Source organism: Lipotes vexillifer, unplaced genomic scaffold (genome assembly GCF_000442215.2).
Source record: "Lipotes vexillifer unplaced genomic scaffold, Lipotes_vexillifer_v1.1 scaffold1288, whole genome shotgun sequence".
Lineage (NCBI taxonomy): Eukaryota > Metazoa > Chordata > Mammalia > Artiodactyla > Lipotidae > Lipotes > Lipotes vexillifer.
In genome coordinates, this window is record NW_006776097.1 from 1,057,071 (window position 1) to 1,062,641 (window position 5,571).

Sequence of the window (5,571 nt, forward strand, 5' to 3'; positions counted from 1 at the left end):
GCACCATTGTTTGGGCTACTGTTGAAAGTAGCCCTTGATGCTGCTTCTTTTTTTGTTTGTTTTTTGGAAGAAAACTTGCTTTGAAATTGTATGGTGAAAAAGAAAAGAAAATGTATGTGAATAATGTAGCTCCACCTAAAAATGGAGCTACATCCCCAAACAATCCACCATTGTTTGGGGATGCCTACATTGTAGTCTACTATTTTTAAAAAGCAAGAGATGATAACACAAAATTCAGGAAAGTGGTTATGTTTGAGGGGAAGGCAGGAGGGTGGGAAAAGGGGAGGAAGACACAGCCAGTAATAATCATATTTTTAATGTTGGGAATCTTCTGTTGGCCAGTGACTTTACATATCTTACACATATTCCATGGTAGGCACAGAATATTTCATAATAAATTTCTTTTAATTTGTTACGAAAAGAAAGGGGTGAACAAAGAACAGAAATCTCTAATGGCTCAGTGTCAAGGAAAACATGAGATGTTGGTAACATCAGTCTCACCAAAATAAGAGGGGAACGGTACTCAAGAAGTGATGGATTGCTCTCTGTCGGGGAGGGTCTGCATAATTTGTGTGTCTGTGGAGGTCCTCCCAGAACATGGGCAGCTGGCCTAGTGACCAGGACTGGTGTCCAGGGTTACACCCTATTACTCAGGTTGGCAAGTGGCCTGGTGGGCAAGTGGTGATCAGCTATGGAAAAGATATGCCACTTAGCACATGAATGTTGTATGTGGCAAGATCTATTTTAGATGATTTTCCCTGCAGAAAACTGAGGGCTGTTCTGGGGCAAGGCCATTTGGTCTAATATTGGGGATACCCTACTTTCTACCTTGACTGCATGAATTTGACATTGAACCAAGGCTGTTTTTCCAACAGTTGGCATTTTGAATTGTTATTTGAAAGACTCAATACTCGGGTCTTGGCACTGTAAGGACTTTGTAACCGTAGCGCTACTCATATAGCTACAACCCTTTTTTGGGTTGTTATTTCTATCTTTAATATATTTGAGTCTTACCTATTCTCCCAAAAGGATTATAAAGTTATCCAGGTGGCAGGATTTTTGTCCATCCTTGCTGCCAAAAACTTGGCAAAATAAGGGCTTAATAGGTTTTTTAGTTTGAAAAAATTATAAAGTCACAGGAAGTTTCAAAAATAGTAGAGAGGTCCCACATACTCTTCATTCAGTTTCCCCCAGTGATTATACCTTACAAAACTATGGAACAATGTCAGAACTAGGAGACTGATATTGGTACAATGTGCGCCCTCCATGTTGCTGCAAATGGCAATTTTTTCCCTTTTTTATAGCTGAGTAGTATTCCATAGTGCGTGCGTGTGTGTGCGTGCGTGTGTGTGTGTGTGTGTGTGTGTGAACTTTATCCATTCATCTGTTGATGGACACTTAAGTTGCTTCCATATCTTGGCAAGTGTAAATAATGCTGCTATGAACATTGGGGTGCATGTATCTTTTTGAATTATTGTTTTTGTTTTTTTAAGATGTATACCCAGGAGTGGAATTGCTGTGTCATATGATAATATCACTCTAGGTTGTTGATTATTTCCTCTCTGCTTTAAAAAAAAATTCCATTACATTTTTTTACATGTAGCTGGCCAGTTTTCCCAGCATCATTTATTGAAGAGACTGTCTTTCCATCATTGTGTAGTCTTGCCTCCTTTGTCGTAGATTAATTAACCATAAGTGCATGGGTTTATTTCTGGGCTTTCTATACTGTTCCACTGATCTATATTTCTATTTTTGTGCCAGTACCATAATTTTTTGATGACTATAGTTTTGTCTTATAGTCTGAAGTCAGGGAGCTTGATTCCTCCGGCTCCATTTTTCTTTCTCAAGATTGCTTTGGCTATTTGGGGTCTTTTGTGTCTCCATACAAATTTTAAGATTTTTTGTTCTAGTTCTGTGAAAATGCCGTTGGTAATTTAATAGGGATTGCATTGAATCTGTAGACTGCCTTGTGTAGTATAGTCATTTTGACAACACTGATTTTTTCAATCCACAAACATGATATATCTTTCCGCCTGTTTGTGGCTTCTTCGATTTCTTTCATCCGTGTCTTACAGTTTTTGGAGTACAGGTCTTTTGTCTCATTAGGTAGGTTTATTCCTAGGTATTTTATTCTTTTTGATGTAATGGTAAATGGGATTGTTTCTTGAATTTCTCTTTCTGATCTTTCAGCATGGAGGTTCCTTAAAAAACTAAAAATAGAACTACCATATGACACTGCAATCCCACTCCTGGGCATATATCTGGAGAAAAACATAGTCCAAAAGGATACATATACCCCAATGTTCATTGCAGCACTGTTTACAATAGCCAAGACATGGAAGCAACCTAAATGTCCATTGACAGAGGAACAGATAAGGAAGATGTGGTACATATATATAATGGAATATTACTCAGCCATTAAAAAGAATGAAATAATGCCATTTGCAGCAACATGGATGGACCTAGAGATTGTCATACTGAGTGAAGTAAGTCATACAGAGAAAGAGAAATATAACATGATACCCCTTACATGTGGAATCTAAAAAGAAATGATATAAATGAACTTATTGACAAAACAGAAACAGACTCACAGAGAACAAACTTATGGTTACTGGGTGGTGGGGGAAGGATGAGGGGAAGAGATAGTTAGGGAGTATGGGATCAACATGTACACCCTGCTATATTTAAAATGGATAACCAACAAGGACCTGCTGTATAGCACAGGGAACTCTGTTCAATGTTATGTGGCAGCCTGGATGGGAAGGGAATCTGGTGGAGAACGGCTACATGTATATGTATGGCTGAGTCACTTTGCTGTGCACCTGAAACTGTCACAACATTGTTAATCGGCTATACTCCAATATAAAATTAAAAGTTTTTTTAAAAAAGTAAAAAAAAAAAAAAAAAAAAAAAAAAAAAATCCATTATATTCTGATTTTCATAGTTCCTACTGGGAAATCAGATGTCAACCTAATTTGTTCCTTTGTCAGTAATCTGTGTTTTTCTCTGGTTGTCTTTAAGATTGTCTTTCTTTTTCTTTGATTCTCTTTCCTTCCTTTTCTCCTTCCTTCTCTCCCTCCCCGCTTCTTTCTTCCTCTCCTTCTTTTGGTATTCTGCTGTATCATTGCAATATATCTGTCTAGCCTTGTATTTCTTTTTATTTATTCTGCTAGGGGTTCACCGGCTTTCCTAAATCTGAAGATTTCTGTTTCTGTCAATTCATGAAAATTCTTAGTCAACACCTCTTTGAATATTGCCTTATTCCGCAGTTTTTCTATTATCTCTTTCTTGTACTCTGATTAGGTATATGTTAGATATCTTAACTACAGTCCCTATGTCTTCTTTTCCAAATATATTTAATTCCAAATATTTGTTCATTTCTTTTTATAAAGTTAAGATTATTTTTTAAAATTTATTTATTTATTCATTTATTTTATTTTTGGCTGCATTGGGTCTTCACCGCTGCACGTGGGCTTTCTCTAGTTGCAGTGAGCAGGGGCTACTCTTTGTTGTGGGGCACAGGCTTCTCATTATGGTGGCTTCTCTTGTGGCAGAGCACAGACTCTAGGCGCATGGGCTTCAGTAGTTGTGGCACATGGGCTTCAGTAGTTGTGGCTCGTGGGCTCTAGAGCACAGGCTCAGTAGTTGTGGCGCACGGGCTTAGTTGCTCTGCAGCATGTGGGATCCTCCCGGACCAGGGCTCGAACCCATGCCCCATGCACTGGCAGGCGGATTCTCAACCACTGCGCCACCAGGGAAGCCCTGTTCATTTCTTAAAAAGAATTTATAGCTTAAAACTTGCAGATCACTATTAGTTTTATTAATAAGTATTTCTAAATATTTTGACTAAGAGCATTTTAATCACAAAACCAGCATATGTTACTGCAAGTCCAGTTAAAATCTTGCTCAATGGAACAAACAGCAGCAATAGCTAGACCCTTATCATAAACATATTTGGCGCACACTTTTTGAACTGTCTCAGCATCCAGAGCATCAATTCCTGCTTCCAAGTCAGGGATGGGAATTCTTCTATTATAGCATAACATTTGCCTACCAATATCTTCACCACGGAGTTGAACCTCAGAGTTGCAAAAACATGTTTTGTTTCTAGAAGAATTTTTGTGCTACTTTACTTTCAGTGACACTTATACAGAGTCACATGCATTCTTTTTGAACAACATGTAGCATGCCTGCAGCAATGTCTGGTTTACAACTCATATAGAGTCCCCACAATCCTGTATCTGTGTAGCAAGTGTTGAAAGACTGGAAGCTATGGCAGAGGTTGCCACATCAGATGAGACAGGCTGACTTACTAGTTAAATTCATTCCTCCTCTGAAATGGCAATCCTAGTTGCCAGTCAGTGTGTTTGCAACTATGAGAGAGATTGTATCAGGATGTTCCCAACCAACAGCTGCAACAGCTCTTGCAAGGTGTGTCAAAGGCATCTTGTCATCCCTCAAACAAATCTCACTTTCTGTGAATTTGCAGGGATCCAGAGTCATTCTTTTTCCTTTGTGTGTGGAAAAAAAAAAAAAAAAAAGTCATCCAAAGGAAACTTTGTTAACTTAAGCTGTTCACTACAGGAGATTCCTCCAGCCATAGAAAGGACTATTCTTGGCCTCTTATAATGTGTGGTTATATAGTCCCCTAAGTCTTTATGACTTCTAGATTTGATATTTTCAGTTGGTCCCCACATTGTCAATCCAAGTGCAGTATTTGATAAACTATGACATGAAGATAATAAAAAGACAACTTCTTGTAAATTAGCTTTGATTTCGTGTATCTCTCTAAGGATTATTCTATACTTGTGTTCAGTCTCTGCTTCTGCCAATGTAGTGTTTTGTGTTATATCAGCAAGAATGCGTACAGCTCTTGGCAAATCTTTAGAGAATTCTTTGGCATAATACATGATCTGCTTTCTGGAGGTATAGGTGTTGAAATGAGCTCCCATGTTTTCATTTTCAAGTTCCAGATCTAATTTGAATCTCTTTTTGGTAACATTGAAGTTCATATGTTCCAGAGAAGGAGCTGTTCCATTATTCTTATTTTCATGTCAAATTCCAACATCAATCCAGAGACTCAGTGTACGTATTGACAATCCAGAGTTTTCAGAGGCCACTCTGAGTTCATTTTCCAAACATGTTACTCATGTTTCAAGAACATTCAGAGCAACTTGTATAGTGGCTTGTGCATTTCTCAATCTGTTGTCTCCAAATTATAATGACAACCCAGTGTCCCCTCTGATCAGGAGCCTCTCAGTGAAACCGCAGAGCTTCTCAGTGAAACCCCAGAGCCACTGCCATACCATGGGCAACAGCATGGCTTGGACCTCCACTGCTACCATCTCTTCTCAGTGTCTTTTAACTTCTGTTTTATTTTTTCAATATCTTTTTCCCTCTGCTGAATATTGAGTAATGCTTCAGTTCTGTCTTCCAGTTCATTAATATTCTCTTCCATTGTATCTAATGCTGTACCTATACACTTACTTAGTTTCTAGTTTCATTTATTATGTGTTCTTTTTTTTTCCACCTGGAAGTTCTATTTGGTTCTTTTTTAAAATCCCCCTGACC

General features: G+C 38.2%; 1 pseudogene; it reads right to left on the bottom strand.

Moving 5' to 3' along the window:
* Window positions 1–3,857: 3,857 nt before the first annotated feature.
* On the bottom strand, window positions 3,858–5,270 carry LOC103088343 (mitochondrial-processing peptidase subunit beta pseudogene; annotated as a pseudogene).
* Window positions 5,271–5,571: the final 301 nt, after the last annotated feature.